The sequence below is a fragment of the Archocentrus centrarchus genome, chromosome 2 (genome assembly GCF_007364275.1).
Source record: "Archocentrus centrarchus isolate MPI-CPG fArcCen1 chromosome 2, fArcCen1, whole genome shotgun sequence".
Classification (NCBI taxonomy): domain Eukaryota; kingdom Metazoa; phylum Chordata; class Actinopteri; order Cichliformes; family Cichlidae; genus Archocentrus; species Archocentrus centrarchus.
The window spans coordinates 19,246,356-19,269,124 of NC_044347.1; the positions used below are offsets into that span (position 1 = coordinate 19,246,356).

Here is a 22,769-nt window from a genome sequence, read left to right on the forward strand (position 1 = left end):
GCTTTACTTTTCAGATTGTCAGTAGATGTTCCTGCAGTCTGTAGCTTCCTACTGTTTTCCTTTCTACACAAAGAGCATCAGTGATGATGAAGTTGCTGAGCGTGGACCTCCTGGACCAGGCTATTACATTAAGTTTTGCAATTTGGGTACTCTAGCCTTTTTCTTTTTAACTACAGAAGCTAAACATGGGGCTGGAACTTTAATTGGAATTTTTCACTTTAACTTGCTTTGAAAACTATAATTCATGTCTTTCTTTTTTGCTACATTCGGTTTTTGGTCTGCAGCTCAGCAGGCTGTTCGATTGTGTCGTAGTGTGTTTAGAAGCAGTTGTTAAACACCGCTGTTTGAGTTTTCAGGTCAGTGTGTTTGATATGCCAGCTCCACCTGAGCTGCTGAACTCACAAGCAAACCATTAATCTGATTTTATAAATCTGAAAAAAAACAAAACAACAACAACAACAAGTTAATGCTAAGCTGTTTGGGATGTTTAATAATATGATTATTGAATTCTTTCCTGAAGCTGTCTCCACTGAGTGAGCAGCAGCGCCCTCTGCAGTGTGTGGAGAGAAGTGCAAAAGCTTACTGCACCTGGTATTCCCAGGCGGTCTCCCATCCAAGTACTGACCAGGCCCGACCCTGCTTAGCTTCTGAGATGCGTCTTCAGTGTGGTGTGGCCGTAAGCAAGAGCGGTGCTAAACAACAACCTTTTTATACTTGTTACAGCTTTGAACAGGTCTCTATTCATTTTGAAGTCTTACAGATAAAACATGCAGACCTTAGTTGTTAATTGTTGCTTCAACATTTAGCAACAAAAATGCTTTTCTTGCAGTACTATATCAATAATAATACATTTTAATTTATTATAATACAGTGTTTCAGTGACAGAGGGCACACAGGCCGTTAAGACGATGTTTGTCCTTTGGAGGCTTCACCTTGCACACATTGCCTAAGTCATTTTTTGGCCAAATTGGGATTATGCTCAATTTGGCCTACTTTGCTGACACAGTAGATTCACCCTGCATTATGGCCTATTATTCCCTAAAAATTAGTTAGGCAATTGTGCTATGAGGCTAATATATAAGGTGAAGATAGAATTTTGTTTGGCATATATAAAAAGTCTATTATCTACCCTCTTATTTGCTTACGGCCACACCACCCTGAACATGTCTGGTCTCAGAAGCTGAGCAGGGTCGGGCCTGGTCAGTACTTGGATGGGAGACCGCCTGGGAATACCAGGTGCTGTAAGCTTTTGCACTTCTTCTCTGCGCACTGCAGAGGGCGCTGCTGCTCACTCAGTGGAGATGTCTCAGCTGTGTCACAAATGATGGTGGATACACAGGTTCAGGAAATAAGAACTTTTTAAAACTAATGTTTGTACATTTTTCCTAAAACTGACAAAACAAAGAAAATCCTTGCTCCTCTCTGATTCCACTTTTGAGTTGTGATCCTGTTTTCCAGCAGAGGTTCAGTTCACTCTGATTTCATGTGTCTGAAATCTTCTGGATGACAAACATGCACAAACGTTATTTCCTAACTTTAGTTTCTAGACTGTCAGTAGACGTTCCTGCAGTCTGTAGCTTTTACTTTCATCTCAAAATTAACTTTTTTGGAAGTGATGGCCATTTATGCATAGGAAATACTGAAAGTGTCAGAACAGTAGAACCTTTAATTGTAGCTTCATCATCCGCTACAAAATAGAGTTCAAATAGAAATGCATTCAGTTCACTTTAGACACTATTATGGTGGATTTATAAGATGGAGACATAAAACAACACTGCGGCATGTAAAATTTAATACAATTACAAAAAAACCATCACAAAACTGATTTGCAGTTTACAAAGAATTTTACAAAACAAACATCAGGTCATGTTCATATAAAGAAGCAGATCTGACAAACTTCCCTCTGGGATACAAACTGAAGCTCATTCAAGTGTTTGTTTTCAGAGTAGATGACCACCTCAGCTGAAGATATGAATGTGAAGAAGTCAGATCATGTTTGGGGAATTTTGTGAACACTGGAGTGGATATTTGACCAACGAGAAGTTAATGCTGAGCTCTGAGGGCTTCACATCATCCCTGCTTCACAGACTCTCAGTAAATAAAAAAGGAAACCAATAATATGTAATTCTAAGTTGTTTTTTTTTCACCCCAAGGACACCAAATATAAATCTTTGTTTACAAAAAAGAGCCACATTTCTCATCAGTTCTACCTAAATGTCACAGAACATTTTTAAATCAGTCACTTATAAATTATTTGAAAAAAAAAAAAATTAACCCCTTAAAGCCTCACACTTGTACTGATTTAACAAAAAAAAATTTAGTTGCTTTGTTTATTGTCTTATCTTGTAATCTGTGAAAAACATTTTTAAATTCCTCCATTTTCAGTGATCGTAGGCCACAGCTGCATTACAGCTGTGTGTTAGAATAATGTAAATCTCCAGCTTGTTTCTAATATGCCTGTTAAAATCGATTATCCGATTGCAGAGTTTGGGGTTAAGAAATATTTTTCTTTGAACATCTGGAGCATCAGGACTCACAAGCCAACATGTTCTGACTCACTGCCCTGCGTGCCTTTTATTGTTGTTTAACTTTTTTTGCTTTATTTGCCAGCTGGAGCTGCAGTGTAACTTGTATAAACTAATGCTGCTTTGTACTCATCTTCTCTTCATTTACTGCATTAAAGAGTGTCTGTTCCACAATACACAAAAAAATTAATAAATGAACCCAATGAAAGCAGTTTGCTGCCTCTTATTTTGCCAATTTTTTTTCCCTTTCTTTCATGATCTTTTATGATGACATTTGAGGCATTAGATCAACTTAGAAGTATTAAAAGTTGAAATCAAAGTAACAAAAGCAAAACCAAAACTATCACAGAGGAAGTAGCTCAGACCAGTTTGCTTGTCAGCACAGCTTTCAGGCTGTGCTGACAAGCAAACTTTGTGGATGCATTGATGGTCAAAAACAGCCTAATCTGCTTAAAATCTAACCCTATTTATAAAAGAAGAGTTCATTCATTCAGGTGTGTGCACAGGAGGAAGAAAAACAGTTTTTGACCCTGATCTTTGCAGCAGTGATAGCTGTATGACTGTATTATGTTAGGATATATAACTGGAACTTGAGCTGCCCAGATTTTAAACAACTTCCAAGTAATACCTGAAGAAACAACAGCAAAGACATTTTGAATTGTGTGTTTTGGGGCGCTGTGACAGCTGGGAGAGTGCTCTCTGTGACCCTGAACTGGACAAGCAGAAGAACATGGATGGATCCATGGATCATGGATTATCACTCTGCAGTTAAGTAATATGCAGCATAGTAACTTACTGGAACATAATTTTTGTCAATGAATGCATTCAGGATGTTTTACAAACACTGAGCATTGCTTCACTAACAGGTGGAGCAGCACTTAAATCTGCCGACAAACAAGTTTGTCTGAGCTGCTTCCCCCATAATAGTTTCTTTTTCCCTTTTATTAGTTTTCTTTCAGTTTTTAATGCTTCAAACTTCATCTTACGTCTTAATCATCAGCATCAAATGAGAGAAATAAGAGGAATCTTAGATAAAAGATATTCTCAGAGGCAGCAAACTGATTTTATTGAGTTTATTTTTTTTTGTATGCTGTGAAACAGACACTTTTTTAAATTCAGTAAATGAGAAGAACATGCGTACAGAGGGGCATCTAATCACAGATACAACATTGCAGCTGGAGTTGGTAAATAAAGCAAACAAAATCAAAGATATGCAGGCACTGAGTAAGAACGTGTCAGCTTTCTGAGACCTTTGTGAGTCCTGTGACTCGTGATGCTCCAAATGTTCACACACAGATAATAAATCATTTTAACTGGTGTATTAGAAGCAAGCTGGATCCAAGAGTTATCAAAAATCACTCTTACATTTTCACCCCACAGCTGAAGTAAATGTGGGTGTAGCCTACAGTCACTACTAGTAATACAAAAGTATTCATGGTGGAATTTAAACATTTCCTTCACAGTTCTAAAAGTCCTAAATAAGCTAAAAGGCTAAGTAAAAAAATAAAATCTGAAAAACGCTTCCAATTAATTTAGGTAGAATTTATCAGAAATGTAGCAATTTTTTTCTCAAAAATGTTTATTTGGTCTTAAAAATGTAACAGAGGCCATGACTTCAAATAAAGCCTATGTAGTCCACGGTAATGTATGAAAACCTGTGGCTGCATTTCACATGATTTCTCACTGAAAGTGCATTCAGAAATGGAAACCATGCAGCTTTTCCTCGTGATTATTGTTTTCAGAGGGCAGTTTATTACCCTCATAGTGCACGGGTAACTTTCCTTCACATTTGACTACAACAATTCTGTTTGTGAGATGCCTGCCTTTATACTGACAGTTGGGTTTTCGGGCTCCCTCATTTTTCAGCTTACATTTAACAATCTGAAACTTTATGTTACTGTACGTCATGCCGCTATTTTGATCATATCTTCCTTGACCTCTACAAATGGATTTGACCTTTTCAGGAAGACTAAGGATGAATGTATTTGTTTCCTTGCAACTGTTGTCATTTTTGTAGATGCCCCTGCGTGATATTTCTGTATCACACTGCGTCACAGTCATCTTGGCGTCGATGTGCTGTCGTTTAAACTTTTCATAAGGGGTTTCTTCAGGTCTGTTCTCGTGAAGATCGTCTGTCTTTGAAAGTCCAGCAGCAAAGAGCAGCACAAGCAGCAAACAGGCAAACAGGATCCTCATTATTTCCTGATGAAGGGAAAACAGGAACATTTTTCAGATTAAGGATTTAGTGCAGCAAAAGGTAGCATTGCAGTGATTATGAGAATAATTGATCTTCTCTGTTGCTTTACAATCTCCAACTGTGTTACTTCTGGCAGTAATTAGAAGCAACAGTTTTTTCTTCCCTGTCAGCTGCAAACACACATGGCTGATCGACCTTCTTCTTCCTTTTATAAGCGTCATTCTTTTCTTGTCTTTCTGCCATGTTTTTAAATAAAAGAAGCAGTCAAATTGAAATATGTTCTGTTTGCCTTATAAAATCACATACTGGATCCACAAACATACATTTAAACATATTCTCTGGGCACCGTCTTGTTCATGACTCTGTTTTTCTTGTTTTTATTTGGCCTCACAGTTTCCTAATGACCTTGATTAATACTACTTAACATATTATCAATAATAATCATGTAAATCCTCCACTGCAGTTATCAGTGTTTCATTACCAGTAAATGTCTTAATGCCTCATTACGCTCATTAGCATGTTAATTGTGACAACATGCGAGATCTTAAATGTTCAACTGAGACATGAAATCATGTTTAATGTAAACGCTCTGCTGCTCTCACAGGATCTTTTCAGTTTGGTCTGTAGTAACAATGATCTACTGCACCTCTCTGAAACAAACTGAAGACATGATGACGTTTCCTGCATTAAAAGATATTCAGCACAGTGTTCTTGCTCTTGTTAATTGTATCTGTTAGTAATAAATGGCACTTGTAATTCAGACTTTTGCAAATGAGGATTCTTACCTTATTTTTTGCTTTACTGATGAGTAGCTGGTTGGTTGGTTGGGTAACCTGCAGCGGTTCAGGCAGGAGTTGGTCATCTGGAACAGCAGGTGATGAAGATGTCTTCAGTGGATGAAATGCTCTGAAACTGGTGAACAGTTACAGTGAATTCATCTGATAGTCTGCTCATTCTGAATGAAAATGAAAATTTATTTGAGCATAAATAAATAAAGACAGGCCACTCTGTACATGCATGAAGCTCATTAACATGCTCACAGAAACCAGATGATTGCAGCATGTGGTGACGCTCATGTCTTTTGTAGTGAATGTGAGTGGAAAAGTGTTGCAGCAGAGAGAGTTATCACTTTTTCTTGGAAATATTCAACATGAGTCTGTTGCCTATAAAACACTTTTAAAATGCAAATAAAAATTTCTTACCTAATGAGGAGTGAAGAGTCGAGATGAGCCGAGATCACGTCTGTTAGTAAATTCTACCTGAGCAGGTTACAGTTCACTTCTGTCACAGAGGAACAGAATATTCTTGGACCTGGAGACTTTGATTTTTATATGTTTGACCGGCACCACCTCAACTAATCATTCACATTAACATCTATGTCACCAGCCCACCAGTTCTAAGAAATTTTAACACTTTTTTGTTTGTGACTCAGAAAGGTTCACACTCTCACCTCCACAGTCCTGCTTTTCCTTCTCTCTCTCACGCTGTCTCTGAGCATGCCTCCCCCCTCTCCTCTTCCTTTGTCTTTGGCCAACAGCACTGAAGGTGGTCATTAACCCAACTGCACTCCAACTGATTCAGTATGGAAATGTCATTCTTGATGATCTACACATCGGATTTGCCAAAGATTTTATGCCTTCTTGATGTAACCCTCCCCATTTATTCAGGTCTGGAATACACCGGGAGCGCTCTGGCTTGTGACCTCCCATGGATGGGTTAATATAGTGCAATGCAGTTACTATATTAAATAACTAGAAAAATCCATTGAACCATATGTGCCAAAAAATAAAATAAATTTAAAAAATGCAGTGTCAATGAATTACTTCAGGCCTGTGGCACTGGTAACAACATCAGCTGCTACAGAGAAGAGAATGACCTTCTTCTTAACGAAGGAAAAGCTAAAATGTTCATCATTTATTTCAGAAGGCAACATCAAGGGAATTGTGGTGGAGTGGATGGACAGTTTTGAGTTTGCTGGCCTTTACTTTACAGAGAACCAGAGCTGGCCCCCCCCCAAAAAAAAAGACCTGAAAAAAAGCACAGCTACTCATCTGCAGTGTTTCAGCAGAGCATTCTCATCAACAGCATCAAGTTACGGTTTGGGAGTACCAACCAGGCAGAGAGGAAATCTCTCCAGGGAAGAAGGCACAAATATCCCCAGAGATCACCATCACCCAACTTAATCTTTGTGCAGTTGGAAGGACTCAAGACATCACCGGCCAGTAAGCATCACCACCGACGAGGGATGGTTCCATCCCAGCCACAGTCAGACTGCTTCTCCTGGACATTAAGGAGGATACCAGGCATTCAACATTCCCCTAGCTAGTTTTATATTTTTATTATATTTTTATGTTGTTTATTGTTATATTTATTTTTAAGCAGTTCATATTTTTTACCATCATTACTAATTAAGCTTTCCTTTTAACTTTACTTATTTAAAAAAAACAAACTCTTATTCACGCATGTGTTACTTCTAGGCTGGGTTCCCACAATGATGTGTTTCTTCTTCACTCACCTTCAGTTGTTCACACCTTTGTGACAGGGTTCATTACCAGGTTGGAAAAAGTCATATGCTGTTCAGTTGTGGTCATGAATGGAAGAATGTGGTTATTCATGTTGTGGTATTCACACCAAAAATAAACCTTCCACCCACAGTATGATGAAGCCCTTCTTTGTGCAGTTACATTTGGAATTAGTTCTATGCAATGCAGATGGTCAATGTCCTCAGGTTCATTTATTTAACGACATCAAATCCAAGTGAATGCCATCAGAACACGTTCAAAGGAAGGAATTGTTTTTTTATTAAACATGACCTTTTGTCCTATTAACTGTAAAGCTCCTGCTACATCATGAAAAAATCAGAGAATGAAATTACAGAATATTAGGAAATGAAAATGTTTTACATTCAATTAAATCTGTCAAAAAACATCTTTTTTTATCATTTCACCTTTGCCATTGTAGTTCCATCCATCCATCCATCCATCCATCCATCCATTCTCTCCCGCTTACCCGGGGCCGGGTCACGGGGGCAGGAGCCTAAGCAGAGAAGCCCAGGCTTCCCTCTCTCCAGCCACCTCCTCCAGCTCATCCAGAGGGATCCCAAGGCTTTCCCAGGCCAGCCAAGAGATACATAATCTCTCCAGCGTGTCCTGGGTCTACCACGGGGCCTCCTCCCGGTGGGACATGCCCGGAACGCCTCACCCAAGAGGCGGCCAGGGGGCATCCTAATCAGATGCCCGAGCCACCTCAACTGGCTCCTTTCGATGTGGAGGAGCAGCGGCTCTACTCTGAGCCCCTCCATGGTGGCCGCACTCCTCATCTTTTCTCTAAGGGAGAGGCCAGCCACCCTTCGAAGGAAACTAATTTCTGCCGCTTGTATTCGCGATCTTATTCTTTCGGTCACTACCCAAAGCTTGTGACCATAGGTGAGGGTAGGAACGTGGATCGACCGGTAAATCGGGAGCTTCGCTTTTACACTAAGCTCCCTCTTCACCACGACAGACCGGTGCAGCGTCCGCATCACTGCAGAAGCAGCCCCAATCTGTCTGTCAATCTCCCGGTCCCTTCTCCCATGACTTTTGAACAAGACCCTGAGATACTTGAACTCCTCCACTTGGGGCAAGAACTCGTTTCTCAGCCAGAGAGGGCACTCCACCCTTTTCCGGCTGAGGACCATGGCCTCAGACTTAGAGGTGCCGATTCTCATGCCGGCCGCTTCACACTCAGCTGCGAACCGTTCCACTGCGAGCTGGGGGCCACCCGCTGATGAAGCCAACAGGACTGCATCATCTGCAAAGAGCAGAGAGAAGACTCTGAGGCCACCAAGGAAGAAGCCTTCCGCCACCTGGCTACGCCTAGAAATTCTGTCCATAAAAATTATGAACAGAATCACTGACAAAGGGCAGCCCTGACGGAGTCCAACACCCACAGGAAACGAATCCGACTTATTACCAGCTATATGGACCAATCTCTCACTGCGGTTGTACAGAGACTGAATGGCCCGCAACAACGGGCCAGACACCCCAAACTCCCGCAGGACCTCCCAAAGGATACCCCGAAGGACACGGTCGAATGCCTTCTCCAAGTCCACAAAGCACATGTAGACTGGTCGGGCAAACTCACATGCCCACTCAAATATCCTTGAGAGGATAAAGGCTTGTCCCCCTGGTAGTGTCTCCCATGGCAAACTGGTCCTGGGGGAGGGTCCAGACAGTCTGTAACAACAAGGGAACAGTTTACCCTGCCCGGAATAGGGTTACCGGGGCCCCACCCTGGAGCCAGGCCTGGGGAGGGAGAGCGTCTGGTGGCCGGGCATTAGCCCATGGTGAGCTGGTCAGCTAAGAGACTCAAATCAATCAAGTCCAAAGACTGTATTACAGATACTGTCAGAATCTAATAGATTTATAACATAAGATGGAGCATTACCACAAACAAAAGACTGAGTTATGAAAATAAATGTTAAATTTGTCATGTTAATTCAATGTTAAGTTGAACTAAAGTTATCCAGAAACCTGTAATACTGTTGTAAGACCTGTGGTTTGCCTAGCAGTTAGCTTAGCTTAGCCTAGCTTCCTCCTGCTATTATTTAACGCAAACACTAGTATGGGGGACACGTTATTGTTTTGTTGGGTTCCTATGTATGTCATTCTTGGGTATAAACAGTCATCTTGGGTCATTTCTAATTGCTCAGCATGACTGGTACACAAAACTAATGCTATATAGATGACTGCCCCTCCCTGAGCCTGGATCTGCCAGAGATTTCTTCCTATTAAAAGGGAGTTTTTCCTTCCTACTGTCACCAACTGCATGCTTATAGGGGGTTGTTTTGACTGTTGGGTTTTCACTGTAATTATTGTAGGGTCTTTACCTTACAATATGAAGAGCCTTGCAGTGACTGTTTGTTGTGATTTGGTGCTATATAAATAGAATTGAATTGAATTGAATATTTCAAACCTGGATCAGATGCATAACTTGAATGCTAATTGTAGTTTTTGTGATTTGCTAATTGCATAATTTCAAATTGCAATTATGATTTAAAATAAAGTAATTGCTCAGACCTACACTGGGATTTCTCTGAAGTATCAAATTCACATGGAAATATATTTGTTTTCACACCTGCACAACAGAACATCTTTGTAAGTGTGAAGTGGAAAACAAAGAAGGAAGAGGGAGAGATGCAGGTGTTACTCTTTATGTATTTTTAATACCTCATCCACCGATAGGCAGACGGAGGTAAAAAAAAAAAAATACTGTTATCATTGGGAGGTTAGTTCAATAAAATTTTATTAAAGCTCTAACAGCCAGTTAATAATTTGGAATGCAGTGTACAGAAATTTGAATGACAGGAGCTTTCTGAGTCATATATAGGCATTTAAAATTAATGATAACAATCTGCTCCAAAGCAACTTTTGTTCCAAATTAGAGATCATCAGGTAGAGATCATCACCTACTGACTAATCAGCTCTCTGGAAAATAACATCACTTTTCCTGGAAGATCCCTCAGACCTCTGTGTGCAAAGAGTAGGAGGGTCTGAACTTTATCAGTAGTGTCTGAAGTATATTGATGAGCATCAGCAATAAATATAGATTCTTAGATATAACTTTATTCTTTGATTATTTCTCCTGTTGGCTACAAATAATTTTACAAAAATTTTATTCTGTGACCATGAATATATGATCCTAAAAACAGGACATATGCTGACCTTATCAAATCTGCACATAGACTGTTGCACACTGCCAGTGTATGAATAAAAGGAAATAAAAGGAATAAAAACTAAAACTGTTTAAAATACTTTAAAACATTAATTAACTTCAATATTCATTTTTTAACAGTAATTAGCTTTTTTAATTTAGCAAGTCCTATTCATTAAAGCACATAAAGTGCACACTTTAAAGTCATAAATAAAAGCTGCATTAGGGTAAATATAGAGCGATAACTGGGGAGAATATGAATCAGAATCAGAATCAGAATCTTTATTGTCATTGTACACAGAAGTTGCACAACGAAATTTAAAATGCATTCCTTTCTAGGTGCCTCAGACAATAAATAATAAAATAATAAAAATATGAGTGATAAAAATGATTACTAAAATACAGTGCACAATAGTAAATTAAGATGAATCTAGCCCCAATACACACACCAACGCACGCACACAGTCAGCACTACCACCCCACATCACTGTCCAAACCACACAGAGTTCAGTTCAATGATAGCCCTGGCATAAAAGCTGTTCCTCAGTCTGTTTGTTCTGGCCTTCATTGTCCTGAAACGTCTGCCTGATGGCAGTAGCTGAAACAAGGAGTGTCCAGGGTGTGAGGGGTCCTGGAGGATGTTCTGTGCCCTCCTTTGGCAGCGGGCACTGAACAGTTCCTGGAGGGAGGGCAGGGGACAGCCTATGATCTTTTGAGCCGTGTTGATGATTCGCTGGAGTGTTTTCCTGTCTGCTGCTGTGCAGCTGTTGAACCACACGCACAGACAGTAGGTCAGGATGCTCTCTACACAGCAACGGTAGAAGGACACCAGCAGATTCTGGGTCAGATAGTTGCTCCTAAGAACCCTCAGGAAATGCAGTCTCTGTTGGGCCTTCCTGTAAATGCTGGTCGTATTGATACTCCAGGTCAAATCATCCTGCAGATGTACTCCCAGGAACCTAAAATCTGAAACCAGCTCCACTTCATCCCCCTCGATGAACAGAGGTTGAATGACATGTGTTGTCCCCCTAAAGTCTACTACCATCTCCTTTGTCTTAGTGGTGTTCAGGATCAAGTTATTCTCACTGCACCACCTTGACAGCCGCTGCACCTCGTCCCGGTATGCTGACTCATCCCCGCCTGATATGAGCCCCACCACAGTGGTGTCATCCGCAAACTTAATGATGCAGTTACTGGCATGTATGGAGGTGCAGTCATGTGTGTAGAGGGTGAAGAGTAGGGGACTCAGCACACAGCCCTGTGGAGAGCCGGTGCTGAGGCTGATGGCTGAAGAGAGGTGGGGACCTACTCTTACCCTCTGGGAACGGTCTGTCAGGAAGTCCTTGATCCAAAGACAGGTGGAGCGTGGTATCCCCAGATCTGACAGTTTAGTCACCAGTCTGCCAGGAAGGATGGTGTTAAACGCCGAGCTGAAGTCCACAAAGAGCAGCCGAGCGTAGTTCCCCCCCTGCTCCAGGTGAGAGAAGGCAGAGTGGAGGGCCGTGGCAATGGCGTCCTCTGTGGACCGGTTGGCTCTGTAGGCAAACTGGTGGGGGTCTAGTCTGGGAGAGAGACTGGAGATGACGTGAGCCCGGACAAGCTTTTCAAAGCACTTCATAACAATTGGTGTTAGTGCTACTGGCCTGTAGTCATTCAAACCTCTGATAGTGTTCTTCTTGGGGATGGGGACGATAATGGAGGACTTCAGGCAGGAAGGGACAGCAGCCTGGCTCAGGGACTGGTTAAAAAAAAAAATGTTAAACACATAATACAGACTGAAAGCAACATGGCTGCTGCAGACAGAGCAGCAGTGTGACTGTCTGCTAGAGTAAAACACTGTAGAATAATGTAGTATTAAATTCCTATTTAAATAGATTCTCCCCTGCAGCAATAGCAGGGCCCCCTGCAACTTTCACAGAGAATTGAAAAGTATTTCAGGTAGGCAAAACTGTGTAAAACAAGTAATTTTTTGACTGGCTGTTGAAACAATAGTTAATGCTCAGCTGTTTTTAGATGTTTAATAATATGATTATTGAAGTGTTTCCTGAAGCTGTCTCCACTCAGTGAGCAGCAGCGCCCTCTGCAGTGTGTGGAGAGAAGTGCAAAAGCTTACAGCACCTGGTATTCCCAGGCGGTCTCCCATCCAAGTACTGACCAGGCCCGACCCTGCTTAGCTTCCGAGATCAGACGAGATCGGGCGTGTTCAGGGTGGTGTGGCCGTAAGCAATTGACAAGATGAATAACAGGCCTGTCATGTCTGGCAGATATTTCAACCAGAACTGTGAGCTGAATGCACTATTGTGCCACATATATTTACTCTTCCAAGATGAGCTCTATAGATTCTCTATATCCTCCTCTTGTTAATAATGTCCTATTATTTTATTTATTTCTATTATTTACACATATACAGTCATTGTGATGCCAGAGTTGACAGGCTGATAGAGAAAAGAGAGAAGGATAAAAAAAAGAAAAAATTGGAAAAGGGGATAGTCCAGCAAACAGCATACAAAAAAAACATCAAACAATACCTGGAAAAATAAATTTACAAGAATAAAAAATAAGACAGGAAACAAAGCATGGCCACACAAACCAACAATCCCGCCATGCCACACCCGCATGAGCAAGCGTGAGCACCAGCATCCATGTCATGAAATATACTTACTAAAGAGGGTGGAAAGCCGCAGCTCTGCCCACCAGAAGCCCGAGACGGACAGAGAAAGATCCAGGACGCCCGGACTGTCCGTAACCCATCAAGTGCACCGAAGACCTATTGGCCACACACTCCAATGCCAACCGCATGCCCACCCCGGCAGACGAGCGAAGGAGGTCCCAGATGAAAGCCTCCCCAGCTGATGGGCAAGGACCCCAGAGAACCAGAGGCAACGGGAAGCCAGCCCCCCACGCAAGCCGACGTCAGGACCCCAGGGGCCCGAGACGCGCCCAACACCTCCCCACACCACACACACACACACACACACACACACACACACACACACAGAAGAGGCCAACGCAGCCCCGAACCGCAACCCCCAGGGGAGCAGGCCACCGCCCACGCCAGAACATCCGGCCCCACTCCGGAACCCCAAGGCACCCACAACCCAGTGGGGCGGAGGGGCAGGGGACACAGGAGCGACCAGAGAGGAGCAGCAGGAAGGCAAGATACAACAAGGTCCAGACTCAGGTCCAGCCACACACACATCCACACACATGCACACATACACACACAAACACACACGCACGCACACACACACTCACACATCTACACACATTCACCCACCCATATACACCCGCAAACAAAGATAAAGACTGTGACAAATGAACAAAGACACACATTCATCCACATCCACCCACCCTCTGAAGCGGGGGCGAGCGGACACCCCTCCTCCAGGGCCAACAGCAACCCCAGGACATCGTCAGCCAGGTCCACGGAGCCCCACCCGAACTCCCATCCCAGGCAGGGTGTAGGGAATAGGGGTTTAGGACCCCCCCCCCCCCCCCAATTAGATAAGATTATGTATATCTGTTTCTGAATGCATGAGGTGTGCTGGGTGCTGTTAAAATTGAGGGGACAGTTGTGGCCCGAGCCTCAACTGCCAGATGTTATGCTCGCCCACATCGTCCCCCCAAAACCCTTAATGTCTAAGGTGCAATTAAAATTGAGTAGCAGCCAGTAGTGAGGGTCTAAGTGGGGCCGCCTCAGCAGTCCCATCTCATCAACCTCTGGGTAGCATGCCTGTCCCCCAAGGTTCTATGTGTATCAGGATGTGTTGTGAGTTATAACGACTATAATGCATTTAAAAAGGAGAGGCGAGTGGTCATGCAGCTCCACATGCGGCCTCTCCCAGACCCTGCATGTGTGAGTGATGTGTAGCATGAGAGTGTGTGTGTGTAGCATGTGTGTGTGTGTGTGTGTGTGGGGGTGGGGAGGGGGGGGCTGAGAAGACAAAGAAGAAGAGAGCCAGCATCACTGGCTCAGTAGGCACCCCTATTTCCCACACCTCAGCAGGGTATAGGAAGAGGTGAACCCGGGGCCCGCAGCAGCGACCCCCAGAGTACTGCAGCACCAGAGCTACATTCAGCTTTTTTGGTCTGCAGCTCAGCAGGCTGTTCGATGTGTCGTAGTGTGTTTAGAAGCAGTTGTTAAACACCGCTGTTTGAGTTTTCAGGTCAGTGTGTTTGCAAGATGGCGGCGCGCACAGACGCAGCGGCTCACAGCTCTTCCTTTCGGTGCTCTTTTTTGTACTTTTTGTATTTCATATTTGTTAGTTTTGGTGCATCTGTCTCTGCAAACAACTGCTACACACGCCAGGATCTTGTGGACATTGGCTACCGGCACAAGATATCAGTATCGAGTGATTTTCACTACACTCATAACATCCCAGACAACATAGCGAGACCGCCGGGGGCTCCGTGGATTGTTATCGGGTCTGGAAGGCGCCGCCGACGGCGGAGGGAGAGCAAGCAGAAGCGGGGCTGCAGGTCCGGCTTTATGCTGAAGCTGAAATGCCAACCACACAGGCCTCCTCTGCCGAGCCTGTATCTCTCCAACGCCAGGTCCATGGTAAATAAAACGGACAACCTACAGTTAGAGCTGGCTGTAAATCGCTATGTTCGTGACTGCTGTGTAATGATTATCACCGAGACCTGGCTAAACCCCCACATTCCCGATGCTAGCGTGCAGCTAGCAGGCCGCACTCTGCTACGCGGAGATCGGACCAAGGACTCCGGTAAGAGCAGGGGAGGGGGTCTCTGTATTTACGTGCATGAGGACTGGTGTAACAACGGAACAATCATAGACAAACATTGTTCCCCAGACCTCGAGTACATGTCTGTAAGATGTCGGCCCTTTTTTCGACCCAGAGAGCTAACAGCAGTGATCGTCACAGCTGTGTATATAGCTCCCGATGCTAACGTTAGCATGGCGCTCTCTCTCCTGCTGAACGCCATTAACGAACAGCAGCGGGTCCACCCCGACGGTGTTCTTATTATCGCGGGAGACTTTAACAAGGCCAACTTAAAGACTGTACTCCCGAAATTCCACCAACATGTCAAATGTTCCACAAGAGGGGAGAACACTCTTGACCATGTTTAGATAAGATAAGATAAGATAAGATAGTGTTTATTTGTCACATGCACAGTTATACACAGTACAATGCACAGTGAAATGTATTTTGTACCTGCAACCATATATACACACACATATAAATAAGAAGAATAAAAATTAAAAAAAGTAATTCACACTATACACTATACTCTATATACTATACACTATACACACTTTTTAAATTATAATATTTACATTGTGCAATAATGGTCCAGTTAGGGCTCAGAGTTGAGCAGACGGATGGCTTGTGGGTAAAAACTCTTCTTCAACCTTTCAGTCTTAGTCCTCAGGCAGCGGTAACGCCGGCCTGATGGGAGCAGGGAGAAGAGAGAGTGTCCGGGGTGGCTGGGCTGTTTTAGGATCTTCATGGCCCTCAGCCTGCACTGCTTGGTGTAAATGTCCTGCAGGTTGGGGAGGGTGGTTCTGATGGTCCGTTCAGCTGAACGAACCACCCTTTTTAGGGCCATGAAGTCCTGCTTGGTGCAGTTTCCCATCCAGGTGGTGATGCTCCCACGCATGATGCTCTCGATGGTGCAGGAGTAAAAGTTCCTGAGCACCTTGAGTGGGAGCTTGAAGTCTCTCAGCCGCCTGAGGAGGTAGAGACGCTGTCTGGCCTTCTTCACAGTGATGTTTATGTGATGAGTCCAGGACAGGTCCTGTGAGATGGTCACTCCCAGGTATTTGAAAGTGTCCACTCTTTCCACCTCAGCACCACTGATGACAAGTGGATGGTAGTCCCTCTGCTGCTTCCTGCTGAAGTCCACGATCAGTTCCTTTGTTTTGCTGACGTTGAGCAGGAGGTGGTTCTCCTGGCACCAGTTCTCCAGGCGGGAGACCTCTCTCCTGTAGGCTGTCTCCTCATTGTGAGAGATTAGTCCCACAACAGCAGTGTCGTCAGCAAACTTGATGATGACGTTGGACTCTGACGTGGCCTCGCAGTCATGGGTGTACAGTGAGTACAGCAGAGGGCTGAGCACACAGCCTTGGGGGGATCCAGTGTTGAGGGTGAGGGAGGATGAGGTGAGGTGACCCACTCGTACCACCTGTGGTCTGCTGGTCAGGAAGCTGTGAACCCACCTGCACAGGGATGGGCCCAGGCCCAGGTCCAGCAGCTTAGAGACCAGCCTGGAGGGAACTATGGTGTTGAATGCTGAGCTGTAATCTACAAACAGCACTCTCACATAGTTCCCCTTACCAGTGTCTATGTGTGAAAGGGTCTTGTGGAGGAGGAAGGATATGGCGTCATCTGTGGATCTGTCTGGCCGGTACTCCAACATTAAGCACGCTTACAGAGCCAAACCCCTCCCCCACCTCGGCCAGTCCGACCATCTTTCCCTGCTGCTCACCCCAGCATACACCCCCCTCAGACGGAGAGCCAGGCCTACTGTAAAAACCATTACAACCTGGCCTGAAAACGCACTCTCCGACCTACAGGACTGCTTTGCATACACAGACTGGGACTTATTCGAACACGAGGACCTAGAAACATTCACAGGGACGGTACTGGACTACATTAAGTTCTGTATTGGAAATGTGACTGTCAGCAAAAACATCCGGGTTTTCCCTAACCAGAAACCCTGGATGAACAGCCAGGTCCGTTCACTCCTCAAAACCCGTGATGCTGCCTTCAGGTCAGGCGACAGAGCTCTGTACAGTGCTGCTCGAGCTGACCTGAAAAGAGGAATTAAAAAAGCCAAAACGGACTACAGGAGGAGAATAGAGTCCCATCTGTCCAGCAATAACACACGGGAGGTGTGGCAGGGCATTCAGAACATCACAAACTTCAGAGGCTGTGATGTGACTGCAGGAGACCTGAGTGTGTCACTCGCAGAGGAACTTAACTGTTTCTTTGCTCGCTTTGAGATGCCTCAGGACCACCCATCTGCTCCAGTCCTGCCCCCCCCACCAGGCTGCACCCCACTCACTGTCCAGGAGCATGAGGTACGGCGCGTGCTCCTGGCAGTGAACCCCAGGAAGGCTACCCGACCAGACGGAGTACCTGGCAAGGTGATCAGAGCGTGTGCTCACCAGCTCACCCTGATTCTCACCAGGATTTTCAACCGCTCCCTGGCCCAAGCAGTCATCCCCCCCTGCCTAAAAACAGCCACAATCATCCCTGTCCGCAAAAGGTCATCTGTCACCAGCCTAAATGATTACCGCCCTGTGGCCCTCACACCGGTAATCATGAAGTGCTTTGAGAGGCTGGTTCTCCAGCACATCAAAGACCACCTGCCCCCCACTTTCGACACCCATCAGTTTGCATATCGAGCAAACAGATCCACAGAGGACGCCATCGCTGTAGCTCTCCACTCTGTGTTGAGCCACTTGGAGCAGCAGCAGAGCTACGCTCGCATGCTCTTTGTGGATTACAGCTCAGCGTTCAACACAATCATCCCGGACATTCTCACCACCAAACTGCACACCCTGGGCCTCCCCCCTTTCACATGTTCCTGGATCAAGGACTTCTTAACCAACCGGCCCCAGACTGTGAGACTTGGCCCCCATCTCTCCTCCACCCGCACACTGAGCACTGGCTCCCCACAGGGCTGTGTGCTGAGCCCCCTCCTGTACTGCCTCTACACCCATGACTGCAGTCCGGCCCACAATAACAACCTCATCGTCAAATTTGCTGACGACACCACAGTGGTCGGACTCATCTCGAAGGGAGATGAGGCAGCTTACAGAGAGGAGGTCTTGAAGTTGACAGCCTGGTGTTCAGAGAACAACCTGGTACTGAACACCATGAAAACCAAAGAGATCATCATCGACATCAGGAAGCACAGGACTGACCCAGCTCCCCTCTACATCAACGGCGAGCATGTGGAGAGGGTCCACACCTTCAGGTTTCTTGGTGTCCTCATCTCTGCTGATCTCTCTTGGTCAGATAACATCACAGCTGTTATCAAGAAGGCTCAGCAGCGACTTCACTTCCTGAGGGTCCTCAGGAAGAACAACTTGGACTCAAACCTGCTGCTGACCTTCTACCGCTCATCCATTGAGAGCCTGCTGACGTACTGTATCACAGTATGGTACGGCAGCTGCACTGAGGCAGACAGGGTCAGGCTTCAGAGGGTAGTCAAGACAGCACAAAGAATCGTTGGCTGCCCTCTCCCCTCCCTGATGGACATCTACACCTCCCGCTGCATCAGCAGAGCCAGGAACATCATCAAGGACAGCTCACACCCTGGCTTTGACCTGTTTGACCTGCTGCCCTCTGGCAGGCGCTACAGGTGCATCAAAGCCAGAACAAACAGACTCAAGAACAGTTTCTTCGCCAGAGCAATCACCACCCTGAACTCACACACTCACCCACTGTAACTGTGCAATATTATATTATTCATACTGAACAATATCTGACATTCCTATATTGTGTAATATCCAGTATTCATTCACTAGTGAAATATTCATTCACAAAGTGCAATATTCATCATCGTCATTATTATATGTATACACATATTTACTTTTCTTACAATGTACAGATGCACCAATGTATGTATATATTTTTATACATTCTATTTTTTGTATATTTTACACATTGTTTATTTCTGTATATCTCTTGATTATAGTGATCATACTAGATTATAATATTTTTATTTTAGAGAGTTTGATTTTCTGTTACATGGCACTGAACAGGAGTGGCCCTCCAATCTCATTGTACATCCTGTATAATGACAATAAAGGCATTCTATTCTATTCTATTCTATTCTATTGATATGCCAGCTCCACCTGAGCTGCTGAACTCACAAGCAAACCATTAATCTGATTTCCTAAATCTGAAAAAAAACCAACAAGTTAATGCTCAGCTGTTTTTAGATGTTTAATATGATTATTGAAGTCTTTCCTGAAGCTGTCTCCACTCAGCGAGCAGCAGCGCCCTCTGCAGTGTGTGGAGAGAAGTGCAAAAGCTTACAGCACCTGGTATTCCCAGGCGGTCTCCCATCCAAGTACTGACCAGGCCCGACCCTGCTTAGCTTCCGAGATCAGACGAGATCGGGCGTGTTCAGGGTGGTATGGCCGTAAGCGAGTGCATGACTCAATAACAACCTTTTTATACGTGTTACAGCTTAGAACATGTCTATTCAATTTGAAATCTTACAGATAAAACATGCAAACCTTAGTTGCTGTCGCTTCAACATTTAGCAACAAAAATGCTTTTCTTGCAGTAATATATCAATAATAATACATTTTGATTTATTACAAGACAGTGTTTCAGTGACAGAGGGCACACAGGCCGTTAAGACGATTTTAAAGTAAAACATGTTTGTCATTTGGAGGCTTCAGCCTGCATATCGTTAGCATAATTGCCTAAGTCATTTTTTGGCCAAATTGAGATTATGCCTGACTCTACTTTGCTGACACAGTAGATTCACCCTGCATTATTGCCTATTATTGCCTAAAAATTAGTTAGGCAGTTATGCTATGAGGCTAATAATGTATAAGGTGAAGATAGAACAATGTATTTTTTTTTTCTTTGGCATGTATAAAAAGCCTGTTATTCATCTTGTCAATTGCTTACGGCCATACCACCCTGAACACGCCCGATCTCGTCTGATCTCGGAAGCTAAGCAGGGTCGGGCCTGGTCAGTACTTGGATGGGAGACCGCCTGGGAATACCAGGTGCTGTAAGCTTTTGCACTTCTTCTCTACGCACTGCAGAGGGCGCTGCTGCTCACTCAGTGGAGATGTCTCAGCTGTGTCTCCAATGACGGTGGAGACACAGGTTCAGGAAATAAGAACACTTTTAAATGTAATGTTCGTCAGTTTTTCCTAAAACTAAAACTGACAAAACAAAGAAAATCCTTGCTCCTCTCTGATTCCACTTTTGAGTTGTGATTCTGTTTTCCAGCAGAGGTTCAGTTCACTCTGATTTCATGTGTCTGAAATCTTCTAGATGACAAACATGCACAAACGTTATTTCCTAACTTTAGTTTCTAGACTGTCAGTAGATGTTCCTGCAGTCTGTAGCTTTTTTCCTGCTTTCCTTTCTGCACAAAGAGCATCAATGATGATGAAGGTGCTGATCCAGGACATTCACCACTGTCTGTCCTCTAATATCCTTACTTTCATCTCTTTCCAATTTTCTCTCTTTTTTTTTTTTTTTTTTTTAAGCCTGTCATGTCTGGCAGATATTTCAACCAGAACTGTGATCTGAATGCACTATTGTGCCCCATATATTTACTCTTCCAAGATGAGCTCTATAGATTCTCTATATCCTCCTCTTGTTAATAATGTCCTATTATTTTATTTATTTCTATTATTTACACATATACAGTCATTGTGATGCCAGAGTTGACAGGCTGATAGAGAAAAGAGAGAAGGATAAAAAAAGAGAGAAAATTGGAAAAGGGGATAGTCCAGCAAACAGCATACAAAAAAAACATCAAACAATACCTGGAAAAATAAATTTACAAGTAAAAAAAACAAGACAGGAAACAAAGCATGGCCACACAAACCAACAATCCCGCCATGCCACACCCGCATGAGCAAGCGTGAGCACCAGCATCCATGTCATGAAATATACTTACTAACGAGGGTGGAAAGCCGCAGCTCCGCCCACCAGAAGCCCGAGACGGACAGAGAAAGATCCAGGACGCCCGGACTGTCCGTAACCCATCAAGTGCACCGAAGACCTATTGGCCACACACTCCAATGCCAACCGCATGCCCACCCCGGCAGACGAGCGAAGGAGGTCCCAGATGAAAGCCTCCCCAGCTGATGGGCAAGGACCCCAGAGAACCAGAGGCAACGGGAAGCCAGCCCCCCACGCAAGCCGATGTCAGGACCCCAGGGGCCCGAGACGCGCCCAACACCTCCCCACACCACACACACACAGACACACACACACACACACACACACACACACACACACACACACACACAGAAGAGGCCAACGCAGCCCCGAACCGCAACCCCCAGGGGAGCAGGCCACCGCCCACGCCAGAACATCCGGCCCCACTCCGGAACCCCAAGGCACCCACAACCCAGTGGGGCGGAGGGGCAGGGGACACAGGAGCGACCAGAGAGGAGCAGCAGGGAGGCAAGATACAACAAGGTCCAGACCCAGGTCCAGCCACACACACATCCACACACATGCACACATACACACACAAACACACACGCACGCACACACACACTCACACATCTACACACATTCACCCACCCATATACACCCGCAAACAAAGATAAAGACTGTGACAAATGAACAAAGACACACATTCATCCACATCCACCCACCCTCTGAAGCGGGGGGCGAGCGGACACCCCTCCTCCAGGGCCAACAGCAACCCCAGGACATCGTCAGCCAGGTCCACGGAGCCCCACCCGAACTCCCATCCCAGGCAGGGTGTAGGGAATAGGGGTTTAGGACACCCCCCCCCCCACCCCCCCCAATTAGATAAGATTATGTATATCTGTTTCTGAATGCATGAGGTGTGCTGGGTGCTGTTAAAATTGAGGGCACAGTTGTGGCCCGAGCCTCAACTGCCAGATGTTATGCTCGCCCACATCGTCCCCCCAAAACCCTTAATGTCTAAGGTGCAATTAAAATTGAGTAGCAGCCAGTAGTGAGGGTCTAAGTGGGGCCGCCTCAGCAGTCCCATCTCATCAGCCTCTGGGTAGCATGCCTGTCCCCCAAGGTTCTATGTGTATCAGGATGTGTTGTGAGTTATAACGACTATAATGCATTTAAAAAGGAGAGGCGAGTGGTCATGCAGCTCCACATGCGGCCTCTCCCAGACCCTGCTTGTGTGAGTGATGTGTAGCATGAGAGTGTGTGTGTGTAGCATGTGTGTGTGTGTGGGGGGGGGGGGGGGGGGCTGAGAAGACAAAGAAGAAGAGAGCCAGCATCACTGGCTCAGTAGGCACCCCTATTTCCCACACCTCAGCAGGGTATAGGAAGAGGTGAACCCGGGGCCCGCAGCAGCGACCCCCAGAGTACTGCAGCACCAGAGCTACATTCAGCTTTTTTGGTCTGCAGCTCAGCAGGCTGTTCGATGTGTCGTAGTGTGTTTAGAAGCAGTTGTTAAACACCGCTGTTTGAGTTTTCAGGTCAGTGTGTTTGATATGCCAGCTCCACCTGAGCTGCTGAACTCACAAGCAAACCATTAATCTGATTTCCTAAATCTGAAAAAAAACCAACAAGTTAATGCTCAGCTGTTTTTAGATGTTTAATATGATTATTGAAGTCTTTCCTGAAGCTGTCTCCACTCAGCGAGCAGCAGCGCCCTCTGCAGTGTGTGGAGAGAAGTGCAAA

The 22,769-nt window shown here is 44.8% G+C and overlaps 3 non-coding genes and 2 pseudogenes across 3 annotated transcripts; 2 read left to right on the top strand and 3 right to left on the bottom strand.

Moving 5' to 3' along the window:
* Positions 1-576: 576 nt before the first annotated feature.
* Positions 577-682, bottom strand: LOC115799527 (uncharacterized; annotated as a pseudogene).
* A 457-nt stretch (positions 683-1,139) lies between these two features.
* Positions 1,140-1,248, top strand: LOC115799522 (uncharacterized; annotated as a pseudogene).
* Positions 1,249-12,519: 11,271 nt separating this feature from the next.
* LOC115799476 (5S ribosomal RNA) lies at positions 12,520-12,638 on the bottom strand. Its single transcript, XR_004021580.1, has one exon. It is a non-coding gene; the product is annotated as a 5S ribosomal RNA (ribosomal RNA).
* A 6,782-nt stretch (positions 12,639-19,420) lies between these two features.
* Positions 19,421-19,539, bottom strand: LOC115799471 (5S ribosomal RNA). The gene has a single exon (XR_004021579.1). It is a non-coding gene; the product is annotated as a 5S ribosomal RNA (ribosomal RNA).
* Positions 19,540-20,027: 488 nt separating this feature from the next.
* LOC115799517 (5S ribosomal RNA) lies at positions 20,028-20,146 on the top strand. The gene has a single exon (XR_004021589.1). It is a non-coding gene; the product is annotated as a 5S ribosomal RNA (ribosomal RNA).
* Positions 20,147-22,769: the final 2,623 nt, after the last annotated feature.